Source organism: Nilaparvata lugens, chromosome 8, assembly GCF_014356525.2.
Source record: "Nilaparvata lugens isolate BPH chromosome 8, ASM1435652v1, whole genome shotgun sequence".
Taxonomy (NCBI): Eukaryota; Metazoa; Arthropoda; class Insecta; order Hemiptera; family Delphacidae; genus Nilaparvata; species Nilaparvata lugens.
Genome location: NC_052511.1, coordinates 24,689,418 through 24,705,219, shown reverse-complemented (window position 1 = coordinate 24,705,219; position 15,802 = coordinate 24,689,418). Strand labels below are relative to the sequence as shown.

The 15,802-nt window shown below is 33.8% G+C and overlaps 1 protein-coding gene across 2 annotated transcripts in view; it reads left to right on the top strand.

Annotated features, from left to right (window-relative positions):
* The first annotated feature begins 297 nt into the window (after nt 1–297).
* The window catches only part of LOC111050407 (LHFPL tetraspan subfamily member 6 protein), a 328,211-nt gene continuing 312,706 nt past the window's right edge, over nt 298–15,802 (top strand). Inside the window, exon 1 of one of the 2 annotated variants that reach the window (XM_039434315.1) lies at nt 298–785. The gene's annotated coding sequence lies outside the window, so the exon portion shown is untranslated. The remainder of the gene's footprint in view (nt 786–15,802) is intronic. The other variant, XM_039434316.1, reaches the window with a different exon arrangement.

The window sequence follows — 15,802 nt, the reverse complement described above, 5'->3', positions numbered from 1 at the left end:
AAGAATATAAAATCAAATAAGAAGGAAACTAGTGAGAAATCAAAGAAACTTTAAGGGAAACGAGGGGATGAAAAGGATATAACTGCGAAATATTAATAGATGAAATAATAAGTGGAATATTACAATAAAACTAGTGGGAAATCAAGGAAACCTAAAGAAAAGGGATGAAAAGCGTGGAAAGGCGTCGGCTCCTTTTCAGAGATGAATGACACCCCCTGACCGGCGTTTCATCCCCCAAAACCCTTTCTACGCATGCGCAAACCAGGCTCTGATGCGTTGTGTGTCGGAGGACTGGCTCAGTCATCAGCTGTCGCGTAAGGCGTGCGGAGCTCGTCGCGATAAAACGCACCGTCTTGCGTTTTAACCGTAACGGATAGTTTACTGCACCGGTAATCATAACAGCCTTATGTTCCGCTATCTACTGGTAACGTATCAAATTGAGAAAAATGCGATCAGTGGCATGAGAATGCCACGTTAAAAAATTTTCTCTTACGTTAATCGTAAAGCACAGGCTATCGTACCGGTATCCATAATGAAATTTCTCTTGATATTCTGGGTTCGAATTCTAAGTCAATTGTAAGGTAGTATAAACTGTACAATTTAGCTAGCCGGTAGAGTTTGAGAATTGATAACAACGCGTTTGATTAAGTAAAAACGCTGAAAACGTATTCAACAGCTCAAAAATGTGGCAAATGTTGTAATACACAGCGTAATGCTGAGACAGCGTAATAGTTTAAGTTGTGTTATGCTTCGTTGAAGGGGCACATGGTGATCGTCCTAGTAAGGTAAGGTTCTAAAATGAATTGATTTTTCCCTAGGAAGCTGGATCATGGAAATTATAGTCTTCTCGATTTAGTTTTCATTGGATTTGCACATCAACAAGCACTTCCTTGGTGTGAAAATTGATGTTAAATACTCTCGATTCATTCCGTAAAGTTATTCATTGATATGTGATATTGACGTGTATGGCAATGTTCTGTCATTCAAAAAATCACCATCATCAATCACATCTACTAATGATAATTACAGTCATGGTAATACAAGTGTACGGTACCATGTTTAAGAAACAATTCCGTATGCGGAATACATCGCAGTTTTGATCTGTATCGAGAAATCATTAGCTTTAGTTTAGTTGTTCAGAATAAAACTAATTCAAAGTCAAGCACTTTTAAAAACTAAATACCGTAATATTGATAAATATGAAAAAATCTCAAAATTCTTAATTACCGAGGATAGGTTATAGGCCTATTCCAATTTCTGTTCATAAATTTATTATAATTTCAACAATTGAAACAAATTCATTAATTCTGTGATAAAAAGTTTTTGTTAGATAAAAATTCCAATAAAATAGTTCTCTTGTGAATGATTACAGTTCTTAGTAACTTCAATATCAACATGAGACTGAAAAACTGAATCCAATTTATTTGTGCTTTGAACAGACTTTTGCGGAGCACGAGTTACCTGCTAGTCATATTAATAAGTTTACAATAAAATACCAATAGTGTCAATGCATAATACTCTTGTTCAAGTATTGATTCCATTGTTGATAATAATCTGAATTTGAAATTGTAATCTACTGATGAATATACACTGTAGTTATTAAAAATAGGATGAATTCATACACATTGAACAGCATAAGGAATAAATTACAAAATTCGAATTATTCTCAATTTCTCTGAAGTCAGTGATCCAGAGTGAGACAGATTTATGAATAATTATTCTGTTCAAATACAATCACTTTTATCATTATTCGAAAAGGTTTTTGAGAAATTCTTCATGATTGAATTATAATCGCAGATATCAGACAAATAACACGAAGCATTCGATTAATAATAAAATAATAATGAAATTCATTTTAAACTTTCAGAGTTGATTGAATGGCAAGTATCGTTTACATCCGTGAGGAATGCTGATACTTTGAAACGGATCTCATCATAACAATAAAATAGTGGAAACCTTTACTCCTTGAATTTCTCCATCGTGAATTGAATTTTTTCAAATCACACCACGTGAACTCAAGCAATATTCGTTCTGATATTGCAGAAGCATGAAGCAATTTCCTGGAACCAAACATTCCATTCTGTGGGATCAGAATTTTCCATTTCATGGAAGAATTCAGCTTTCCAGGAAAGTTTCCAATTATTTGCAAATTGACAGGAATATTACTGATGAAATTTAAGTCCATCAAGTAAGCTCCTATTCGTACAAAAATGTTGAGATAAAATAATAATATCATTGATGAATGTCATGGCTATCTGAACTCTTCATCTTGAACAAGAATGGAAAAAAGCCTGAAAGGATAGAGTCTGTCATTGGTCGTGATAAGACACGCCCATCAAGGGCTGAGTTCTCATTTTACATCTGAGAGCCAATGACAATATTTCTTCTATTGGCTTACTAGTAGCAACCAATTATAAGGCCTCATCCACTGCTCTACTAACTTTGCTGCTTCATAATTTTTCACAATCGAATACATTTAGATATATTAATTGAACTGACTGCTTGATCTTCCAGCACATAAAACTTGCTTCCAAAGTTAGTGAGAACTTGAATAATAACAAGTAGTTTTATCTATAACTTCAAGCATGTGAGTATCATGATGTGATATTATATCATGATGAGATGGGAGCATAGATGAGATTGAGAAGTTAAAAAACAATACTTATTGTAGTATGTTAGCGCAATAAGTCGAATGTTCAATTTCATTTACTGCTTCATGTTCTCCTTGTTCAATGGATCTGTTTTTATGTAGATCAATTTAATTTATCAGCTCACTTCTAAAATTTCACATCTTTTTCCTTTATGCACTTTTCTGTTTTCTACTATGAGTGTTCATCTATCTATTTCCATTTTCTTCCATTTCACGATATTATTAATTCCATACTTAACAATACGAATTCTTGTACTATTCATCCACGAACTATCGTGGATTTATAATGACTTCAATTTAAAATATTTTTCCACTTGACTTTACCATTCCTCCATCCCTTCTCTACCCTCTCCTTACTATCTATTGCCACATCAATTTATTCATTTATACAATAAGTACATTATCAAAATGATAGGGAGAGGAAAAATAAGGTAACCTTGTGCTATTCCTCTCCCAAATTAAGATAACACATAGTCCGAAATAGGTTTTGTAGTTCTTCAATTCACAAAATTTTCATTCCTCAAGTATTTTCACAATGTAGATTTTCAAATTTAGATGCTTCAAAACTAAACATAAAAAATATTTCACATTATTATAACTAAAATAAGAAATATTCACATATTAAAAATATAATTTTGAAAAATCACCTAAAAACTATTCAATCTATTCATTTTTCACTCCCAATCTACCAACCTATAATACTTTATTCAATACCATTCTCCCACAAAAAACCACCCCACGTATTCATTTTTCGCTAATAAATTCACTGGCAACTTGCAGTGAAGTGTTGCAGCAGTAAAATAGAGAGTCGAATTTTATTGTTGAGAGGAATTTGAGCGGTGAATTGCACGCTGGAGAAAAACGTACAACGATACCGAATTGAAACATCGACGATAATTTTCCAGATGAAGTTTTATGATTTCATTACTGTTATGTGTGTGCTTCGCTCGTGCTGTGAATTTTTTCTGTCTGGTTACTTTGATGCACTCTCTTACTCTCTATCTATCCAATTTTTCCATCCTCTCTCAGCTCATTTCTATATATTTCTCTTCTCTCTCTATGAATTGATCTTCCTCTCTAACCTCAACTTTACCCTCCTGTTCAAGAAACTCTCTATTCTCTCTCAGGTTGAGTTCTATTAGTTTTATCCCCATTTTCCCCGTCATTTATTTATTACAGTTCCAACGGTATACACAAATTTCAAAAGAATTCAATAGTAACAAGAACAACAAAAATAACAAGACAAATATAAAATATAAATATGAGATACATAACATAAAGTCAAATAAGTAACTTAGCAATTTGTCGTTCTGAGGTCGGTTTAGGGTTGGTCTGCTACTTCCATGATGCCTCTCACTGACACGTCAGCTCGCTCGCCCTCAAGTAGGTCTGATTATTTCAATAAAAGTAATAATGCCGCAGGTATGTTTCTATCGAATAAGGTCCACTCTTTTAAAAAACTTTTCAAGGCTGCTCACCTTAACGTCCAATCCCTCAGCTGTCACATTGGTGAACTCAGAGCAATCTTCCGTTTCCAGGACTTCAATATAATTGGAATTTCCGAATCATAAAGCATAGTCTCCCATCGAATCTTGTTGCATTACATTAATATAATCTCTTCCGAAATGATAGATTAAATAAAGCTTGTGGGGGTGTAGCAGTTTATGTGAAAGATGATATCAAAACAAAAGTTCTAATCACATCTAAACAGGAGTATTTCCAGACCAGAGTCCATGCTACTTGAATTATGCTCATCTAGTATGGATGAATTACCCGTTGGTATCTGTTATCGCCCACCAAAAATAAGTCATTTTACAGATTATGAAAATGCCTTGCTTTATCTAAAAGCAATAATATTAATAGAAAACGACGAGTACCGTGGATGACTGAAGACATACTTGAGATGATGGGACGTAGAGACAAAGCACATAGAGAATTTAACAGAATTTTAAACAGAAATTACGGAACTCAAAGATTAGGTACTTGAATCCGTTCATGACAAACAATAGACAAGACTCCAAATCACTTTGGCAGGGAATAAAAGAATTCGAGCTTGGCAAACAGAAATCGAATCCCCAAATTGACTTACCACTTGACAATATAAATTCCATTCCACACTCTAACCGACGTGACGAAGTTGTCATTGCTAATCATATCAATGATCTTGAAGAACAGGTTACAAACTTAGTATAGAGCGTATTGGTGTATTTACCAATTACTGATAAATTTCATTTCCATCCAATCTCAGAAGAAGACACTATCAAAGCAATTCAACGTATTTATAGTGATACTATGGGTGTAGACAAAATTCCTATTAAATTTATCAAGAAGATGTTATTTGCTGTTTTACCAACCATTACATACATTTTCAACAAGTCACTTGAAGAAGGCAATTGCCCTGGAAACTGGAAGTTTGTTCTGGTTCGCCCTCTGAATAAAGTTCCATCACCCAATAAAGTTGAGGATTTCAGACCTATAAGTATTCTACCTGCATTGTCCAAAGTGCTAGAAAGATTTATTCATGCTCAAGTTGTACAATTTTTAGACAACAATAGAAAGCTTCATAACTTCCAATCACACTTTAGGAAATTCCATTCAACTGAGACAGCTCTGCTTCGTGTCACTGATGATATAAGGTTAGCTATGGACCAAAGAAAATGCACCATCCTCACCCTATTTGATTTTTACAAAGCATTCGATATTGCTGATCATACAGTCCATTAAAATAAGTTAGCTATTCTTGGTTTCAGTCACAACTCGTTAGTTTGGCTCGAATCCTATCTGTTAGGTAGGAAACAATGTGTATCTGTCGGTGACAAAAAGTCAACTTGGAAAACGTTATGCATGGAGTACCACAAGGTTCAATTTTAGGCCCTCTCCTCTTCACTTTGTAAGCTAATGCCTTTCTTCCATTATCAAATTCCTCAGTTTCCATACTTATGCAGGCGAACTTAAAATTTATTTATTGTTTATTGTTTATTGTTTTTGAAGGGACGGATTCAACGATCCAATGGTTCAAAGAACCCCACACGTTAACCAAAGCTTATTGTGTTCCCAAGTAGTATGTTAGTTAGGTAAACTAATACCTGTGTTCCTTACAACCAGGATTTTTCCTGTTTCGTCAACTTTTCGGGAAAATTTCAATGTCTCGGTTGAATTTCGTGATTCAATATCGTATTTCACCTTCATAAAGCTCAATAATTATTCTTCAGCTCTAAATATGTAAATCAATTGAATATTTTCTTCTATTTGTAACATATTGAAATTTGGATAGATATAAAAATCCCTAGCTGAAATATTAATAGGTCTGAGTAAAGTAACTGGCTAATATCGCCAAAGAGATAACATAAAGATTAGATAACATCAGATTGTCCTGACTAAACTGTACAACAGCCTAAGAGGAATTGGAATAATTTTTTGCTAATATATAATATTATATAAAATATTGAAGGTTGAGGTTAGGCATAAACATTTAGTGATCGGCGACCTAACGATCGACCGAGCCATGCAACGTAGAATCTGACCAAACACCTTGGCAGAAATCTATTGCGGCAAAACGGTATGCAATTTGAGGAACAAAAGGTCTCACGTGGCTAACTATTATGATGCATGAAACAAATAATAACGTATAGAAAATTAGCTAGCATGTAGAGGGCATATTTAAAAAACCTAATAAAAATAATTAAATGTATCCAGGAAATAGGAGGTTACCAAGCGCATGAATACTGAAACAATTTGCATGCACCAATCACATAATGGCAATTGATAGGCGGCAATAGTATGCCGATTCAAAAATATTTATATATATTTCTACAAATGATTAGAATTTGTATAAAATTGTTGTATAGTCTATGTTTTGGATATGGCCCAAAGGCAAAGAAATTATTAAACATACAACATAAGTAATAATTTAATATTTTAGTACGGTCTATTTGAACCTTGAATGGCGGAGGACTAGGATATTCAAATTTTATGTAAATTTGGAAGTCGGAAATGAGAATTGTAAAATTGAGAAAGAAGAACGAACACTCGCCTGCCAAATGCCATCATGAGAGGTCCCTAAATATTATAGAGCGTAATACCTTGCTATAACTTGTAAAAAGCTAAAGTTAGATTGAATTATTAAATTTCTTATAAGACTTTGTGATGCTCTTATAAAGCGAAAGTCATATTCATTTTTTAAATAATTTTGTAACCCCTTGGAAGAGACGACTCCGGCTACCATAGTCCAGGACCACCAGGAGTTGGATCGACATCAGCAGCTCATAAGAAAATTTCGACACGTGAGTGAGAAATATTGAAATAGTGACAGGGCGCCCTCAGTGCTTAATATACTATAAATATATAAATATATATTCATTGCAAAGAAATCTATTAGATACTATAGAATTTAATATATATATTTGGATTATTGGTTGCCAATTTATCAAGTTGATTTTAAGGAAACTATTTTTAATGGAATTGTCCAAGTCGACAAGTATTAGCAAGCTTATATCGCAGCTACATACAAAAGGATGCATATGATTATAAAATAAAAGCACATGGTAACGTTTCGTGCTATAAATTTAGAGAATAGTATTTAGCCTGTGATATTTTACTGATTTCGATTATTGTTCTATTTTTATATTATATATTTTTATCGCTCTTTATATTTTTTGCCCTGATCTATTTTTGCAATATTTGTTAATATATGTATCAAATTTTTTATGGTGTGCCATTTATTTTAATTCCTCAATACTATAGGATAAGTACCATATATATATATATATATATTTATTTTTTAATGAATATCAGAATTATAGTGGAAGCTCATATCTGGTCCTATAGAGATTTTTATGAGACTGTATCCTATTAAAAACCACGACCTAATTTTTATAATTATATTAAAATATTTCATGCTCTACCGACTGATGCCAAGCAGGAGGCTAATCGTTATTTAAATATAAAAAATAACGTGACATATTGTAAGTCATCATAAATGTGTGTATGGGCGGTTATCAATTCATCGTTGTAATCCACGTGAATAAAGGAATATAAGGTAATCCAGTCTATCCATTCCTCTTCATACAAGGCTATCTATCCGTAGCTTACTAGGGATAGCGTGCGTGTTTCATGAATCAGAGGTTGCGGGTTCGAGACCTATCAAACTCATTTTTTCTTGCTGGAAATTTTCAACTCTTATGAAGATTATCCACGTAATTTAAACAAAATAGAAAATAACTATCCTATTTCCTATGTTTCCTGAAGAGATTGTATTCTACAACACCAAATTTTACCGGTGCAATGCACGGGATACCTGCTAGTCTCAAATAGAATATCGGGGCACCGAGCTTCGCTCGTTATTTATTTATTGACTTTTGATGAAGCGAACACAATTCTTCAAAATGATTGGAGAAGTTCTAACAGGCACAGCCCAAAACTGTTTCCCGAATTTTTATTTATACACTATAAATAGTCCAGAAAGTAGGTTATGTTCCATACACTTGAATTCAGGTTCAATTTTCTGTTCAAACGTTTGAAAACAAAAAAAAAAAATATGATTCAGATTATATACAAACCAAATTGATCAACAAAATAACACTCACTAATCACTTAAAATTGTCAAATAGTGATCAACTTTGAAAATTATGATATACTCTAGTTTAGGAGGATGAGTCATGTCAAAAAATCAGATTACGTTGCTCAAGTCGATTAAATTGTCTAGCTAGATAAAATTTCTTGCTGATTGATTATGATTACACACTGGAAATAATTCTGTCTCTCTTCCACACAGGCACACGCATCTTCTGTTATCGAGAGACGACGAAATTATCATCTGTTTTCCAAGGATGAATTATCTATTTAATGTCGTTCAGCGAGTTTTCCAAAGAATGAGACCTAATGCAATCGAAATTTTATATCATAAACCAACAAAGTTCCAAATTTCGTAAAAATCGTTAGAGCCGTTTTCGAGATCCGTTGAACATAAATAACCAGATAAAAAAATAGCCAGATATAAATATACAGAAATTGCTCACTTAATATAATAGGATATTCCGTATGAAATTCCCCAATATATTTGATAGTTTACCAAATTATGTAATTCAATGGTAATATATATCGAATTACCACTTCAGAAAATGCTAGTACGTTCTGTAAGTAACTTATATGAAATTTACTCTGAAATATAATAATGAAGAATTTCAATTCATAAAAATTGGAGATCTTCCATATTGAAATAAAAGCTCAATGATATAATAAAGGCATATTATGACCATGAGAGCAACATTATTTTTGGAGTTGATTCTAATCCTATATGATTCTGATAATATAAGGGAACATTCACAATCTCGAAAAATAATTCATTTATTTAACAGCTTGAATTTTGAAACAATTCTCAAACCGCTGGTCGGGTAGCAGAATTCCACAATATTCCTATAATCAAAAGAGCTTCAGCGTTATAAGATACAAACCACAACAGAATTTTGTCGATATTCTGTTTGAAGCGACCCTAGCCACAATTTTAACATTGTTAAATTTAATTCTTGATTCCCCCAAGATGAGAAAATGAAAGAAGGGTTTGGCTTGTGAAAAATAAGCAAGCATCAAACCCTGTGGTTTCAAGGTAAATGTTGTTATTTTTCGAGAGGAATTCAATTAACCGTCAATTTAATTTGCTGGTGAAGGTGAGGAAGCACAAGAAGATGGGAGGCATTGTGAGAGAGAGTGGAAGATGAAATATTGAGAGAGAAGAGAAAAGATGACAGACAATGAAAGAAGGGAGGAGTGATGAAAATAACAAAGGAAAAATAGGAAGAATCAAAGTGAGCATTTAGAAGAAGTAGGGATGGGATGATAAGAGTTCTATTGCAGAGTTCAATAGAAGGGTTAAGCTTGTGGAATAGGCCAACGAGTAGGCCTATAAGCAAGTATCCTACTTATAGTTCAATGGTATAATAATAAACTAATCAAAACGCTCGATAGGTAGAAGAAGGCAGGAAAAGCTCGAAAAGGGAAGATAACAGGAGGGAGAAAGGTATTGATTGCTGTGTGAATGTGGAAGATAATAGAGGATAAAAAAATAGAGGTTGAAAGAAAGAGAAGGTAGGAAACAATGGAAAAAAGTAGAGAGAGTAATACGAAAGAATTTCAATGAGAAGGTGATAGACAGCTCTGGTAATGCAGAGAATATAGTAAAGATGAGAAAAATTGATAGAAAATGGAGAAAAAACCATCAGATTACTATTCATCCTTGGAGAATAAAGATATACGAGCCTATACACTTTTCTAGGTTTACACTTGGAACAAATTATAAAAGCTCCATATGAAAATTTTATATAAATGAGAAATGAGAATACAGTGATGAAAATAGGATTGAAAGAAGGTATGGATGATATGATATGTGAAGTGTAAATAAGGAAATGAAGAATAGCAAAAAATGTGAAAAGAGGAATGATGTGTTGTATATTGTACCGTATTATGGCGTTTTATTGTATCATATTGTGTTGTACTATATTGTATTGAGTTGTATTCTGTTTTGAGTTTATTTCTGTGTTCAATTTGACTTCGACCTCATTCACTTCACCAAAAAAATATAATATAAAATATTCAAACTAGCCTACCAATGAGATTTATAATAGGTGTGAGACCTGTTGACAAGTGAGAATGTGCTCGAACTATGGGCTGTCACTCGATACCTAATAAGTATGATGGTTTCGAGAGTTATGATGGAATACAATATTCATTTTTTCTCATCATTAAAATTTCCGTAGGAAATGTTATGAGTGTGCGTGACGATGATATTGTGCGTGAATAGCGTCGGAAAATTGAAGACGTCAGTTGAAATGATTTCCAGAAATGTTATGTTCCATGACAACTCGGCCTCATAGTACGAGTGCAACCAAACGGTTTCTCCTGCAAAACAAGTAGGATAATAACGATCACTGACCATACAAACCAGACTGCCAATTGTGACTTATACCTTTTCTCCAAACTCGATTCTCGACTTTCAGGGCAGAGCTTGAAAACAACGTATTAGCCCACTTAAACTCATTTGGTAGCAGAATTTTATGGATAGGATTTTTGTAGGCTGGTCTCCTAGTATAATCAATGTTTAATTCTCGTAGCCTACTAGTGTGGAATGGCTATGACGCTAGATTGTTATCACTATATCGTCGATAGATCGTAATCAATATTATTGATTGTCTAACTTTGCTTGGGAATTGTGAAAAATAAACAAACACTATTCCGATTAATCTCTTGTAAAATTTTTGTTCAAATAGACTAACAAAGAGTGAACAATCAATACACTAATTTCAAGTACATGCTCCATTCAATTGGAAAGGGTTGGCTGAGGTCAAGGTCAACATCTTTTCATTTTTTCACTCCCAGAAGTGGTGCAAGGGAGGGTGGAAAGGGGTTCATTTTTTGCCATGGAAGGTTGGTTGGGAACGGTGTCCTTTTTCAATAATTCTGCGTCCAACAATATGAAATATCATCTCATAGGGGTTTCCTTCTCCTCCAAGTTGGGGGCTCGGAGCGTTAATTTGTCTCTTCAACCCTTGTTATTTATCTGCTACCAACTCTGCTGACCTACATTCACGGTCTTTCTCTCAGTCTCTTTTCTTTCTCATTTTGTATTCTTTTTATTGTTTTACTCCATCCTTGTTCTATCTATTGGTAATTCTTCACCTGAAATCTTCCTTTTATGTTATTTATCATCAATTTACTTCCCCCTTGTTTTACTAGTTTCCTTCTTCAACATTCTACTCTAACTCTTCTTCTTCAACTAATTTTTCTCCCTTTATTATCATGTTTCAGATATTTTCCTTCAAGTGTTTTTTCAAATTGTGTCGACTCTAAGTTTGATGATAATTTTCTCTTCCTATTGTATTCTCTGTTTCTGAAGTTTAGATTGGATAGATCTTCTATATGCATGATTGTATATTTATCATTGAAATTTGTAATCGAGAATATTCATGCAGAAACAACGTTATATAAGATATGGAATGGGTTCTCTTAATTTCTTTAAATAGTGGACATTTTAGAAATTCTCATTAATAGGAGTGAAAGTGTGGGATTGATTAATATCGAATGACCTGGCTGGCTCAGGTCTGTTGTCAGAGTTTTCGGGTCACAACTGATATAATATTTCAGGGCCTCTTACATGACCCAACGACTGCTTTTTAGGCAGCCGGGACCGATGAATGAACGTGCCCATCCGAAACAGCTAATTATTATAATCTAATAGTTCCAACCTCTCCACGCCACTAGGGCTGCCCTAGCTTCGCACTCCTAGGCAAAATATATGAAAACTCACCCTTTCCTATCAAATAGAATGTATTGTATCCTTCTCACACTATCCCTTTCCATTCTCAGCTTGCTCCTGAACCATATCCTGAATTCAGCTGCTGGAATTGAAGCGATCACACATTGTGTTGCAAGCAAACCCTATCTTTTTCTCGTGATCCTCCTTGTCTTTGAAACTCTCTAATCCTTACTCTACTATTCTCTTCCATCATCTCAGAATTCATATTTCATTCTTGTCTATCATCTCGCTGTTTCCTATCATCATTTTTGTTATATCTCGCTTCTATCATGTACTTTACTATCCTTGCTTTCCTAGTCTATCCATTGACCTCTCTTTCATGCTTCATTCTGCACGCCCCGTTTTAGTACTCTCTCTCGCACCCATCCCTTATTACATCCTCAATTCCAGTATCATCTCTCCCCCTCATCTCCTCCTAAACCCCACCGCTTGTTCAAGGTCTGTGTGATGAACATGGTGAATTTTTAAACGTTGCCTGTAAAGCCGCTCTCGACTCTGTCAACATAAATACAAATAGCATTGCTGTAGCCTCACTCATCCTAGGTATATACAAGGTTCTATCTGCCCTAAATAAACAATACTCTCGAATATAGATATATCTTACATATATATGAATATGGAATATGTGAGAATATTGCATACAAATATCAGTATGTCAAGGATATGTTACTTTACAGATATGGGGCTCTATGTAACTGAACTATACTTTGGAATTTCTTGCATATGGAAAAATTTTGGTACACTCTTGTTGTAGCGAATCAATTTGTTGCTTGGTTTCCTTATAACATTTCATGCTCTATTCCTCCTATAGAGTGAATTACAGATAATATTTCATTTGAATATAATTATATCCTATCATATTTTATCCTATACTCTACTTGAATGCAAACCATACTATACTGTACTCCACAAAAGCAAAACACGTCTGCTTGCCAAATTGCTAGTCATATTGGCTTGCATGAAAAGATCGGAATATCGCACAATTTGCTGCACGGATATTTTAAGCAAGTAAAACTCGTTTCGTTTTATTCTGTATATAAAATTTTGTATGATCAATCAGTAAAATTATTATGCTTTCACTATCATTCGCAGTTGTTTCCCATGCAACAAGATTGAGGCTCCGAGAAACGAGGAGCAAGCATTTCTGTAATTAGAATTCCACACTAGACACAACTTTTGCACAATATACACCAAATTAAAACTCCTCTGTGGAAATATATAATGTTTAGGGTGGAAGAATGACGATAAGAGATTGATTGATTGATTTATAGGGGCGAGGATTGATTGATTAATTGATTGATTGATTAGCTGCCTTCATTAAAATCCTATGAGGGCGCAGCCGGCCCTCTCTTACATATAACCCTCCAAAATAGTTCTAAGTAGAACCAAAACACTGTACGACAAAGATTATAGCATAAAGAAAACAAACTAATTCCACAAATGAATGAAGAAAGAGGAGGAGAGAAACAACACTGAATGAGAGAGAGAGAAATAAAAAAATAAAATATTGATTGATTGAGTACTTTATTCATGTAGATTACAATACCTATATACTGGCTTAAATACACTTATATACCGTACAAACCTTACAATATAGCAAAGTTTCAGATGAATTTACATAATATAGACGAAGAAAATAATGATTATTGAACTGTATAATAATTATGATATGGAAAAAGAAATTTGAAATAACTGTAGATAACAATATATAACCCACATAAATTGGCGGAGCTTTGAACATATCAATGTCCATTCTTCGGAAAGAATATTCAAAATTTCCTTCCTAGTAACTCTCTACCAGATAAGAAATAAAAATATGGGAAATATAACTTACCAAATACCAAAATACCAAATAGAAAGACGGGAATCAGAAACATAGAGATTTAAATAAAAATAGAATTAAAGAGAATGATGAGAGTGAGAGAACGAGGAAAGGGAAAAGATATTAAAAAGGAGAAAAGAGGGACTGAGTGGATATAGAAGATTAATAGGAAGGCTGATCGTGAGGAATCGGAAAGAGAATATGATGGGAAGACTCTGAGAGCGAAGAAGAAGTGACAGAGAATTAAATGTTGGAATAAGGAAGAATAGGAGAAAACGATGAGACAGAGAATGATAGAGGAGATAGAGTGTAACAAGGGATGATGAGGAAATCATCAAGGGAAGAAGGAGTGAGTGAGAAAAAGAGAGAGGCTGATATGAAGAGGAATGAGACAAGGCGGGAAATAGAAAAAACATGATGAAAAAGAATTGTTGTGGACAAAATAGCAGTAGCATCTAAAGGGAGGAGTTGAGTGTTGAAGTGTCCTGAAAAAAGGCCCCTACACACTGGACAGTGGGCACTCTACCAAGAGATTTGGAATCCACCAGATTAATGGTCAGCTTTTCAGGCCTCTTTCAATCCCTTTTATCCCTCTTCACTCTGGTTTCTCACTCATTCTCTTATTTTGTCATATCTTTTTCATGAAACACACAATATTTTTATTGTATTATTGTTATCAGAATTGCATTAATTCAATGATCATAATCATTTATTTATCTATTGGTTTAAATGAATACAATCCATGTGTAAACAACAGGCATTCGCCCAATCCTACTTTCAACCTTCATTTAGAATAAACAGTCCGGAGGCTATGAAGAGTTCATGATTTGAATCATACTCAATTTCAATTCCAAAGAAATGTATCAACTAGAATTTAAAATTTATCAGGTTAATTTACTTTCAAACATAAAACCGAAGAAACTTCTATCACAATTCTTCATTGAAATTTCACTTGAAACCAATATGAAAATTATCATATTATGAGAATGAGTAATTATCATATCCTTCATTAATATTCCAGTTCATATTACCTTGTAATGTTTCATATTACCTCCTAATATTTACCTTGTAATGTCATTGGGTAACTAGCCATATTATCAGTAATTTCAACTTTGCCTCTTTTTTAAAACAAAACTAAATAATTATTCACAAGCAATAGATTTGTAAGTCAATGAAACACTTCATTATGATTGATTGGAAACCTTAGTCCAAAATCTGCGACATAGTTATCATGATCATCAATTGATTCTGTGTTCTTCAACTACACATTATTGTTCTCCCGTATCTCCCATGTCCAAACTCATATTACGATCTTGTCAAAACAAACGAAAATACCTGATGAATGAAGAATTGCTTAATCTAGGAGGCCAACCACGACGAATAGGAAGAAGGGGAAGAAGAAAAAGAAGAAGAATAAGGAGGAGAAGGAGGAGGGAGGAGGAGGAGGAGAAGAAGAAGAAGAAGAAGAAGAAGAAGAAGAGAAGAAGAAGAAGAAGAAGAAGAAGAAGAAGAAGAAGAAGAAGAAGAAGAAGAAGAAGAAGAAGAAGAATGAAGGAGATAAAAAGAGCAATAATGGTGTGGACGACAGCAATAAAACAGGATTTATAACTGGGAGTATTAGAGCTTAGCCAAATGTAGATATTGGTTGAAAAATAATGTGCCCGAACAATTTATTGTTTTTCAATAACTAGTCTGTATCATGCTTACACATCCCATCCATAATATTCTATTTCTTCTTCCTTCTCTTCATCCTGTCTCCTTTTCTTCTCTTCTTCCTGTCTTCCTAACACATTTCTCTAGCCTTCCTATTTTTCCTCTCCTCTTTCACGGCAGAATCTCTTTTTCTTATTCTCAATGAGAGGAATAGCTTTTGCTTATTATTGATGTAATGTGCATTTAGTAAGAAGGATTTCTGAAAATGAGATTGTTGAATCATAACATTCGAAACTTCATTATTGGGACATGATATAATGTTTCGATGTTTGGGTTGGAAACAATTTTAAGCTAAATATATCTTTTCTTG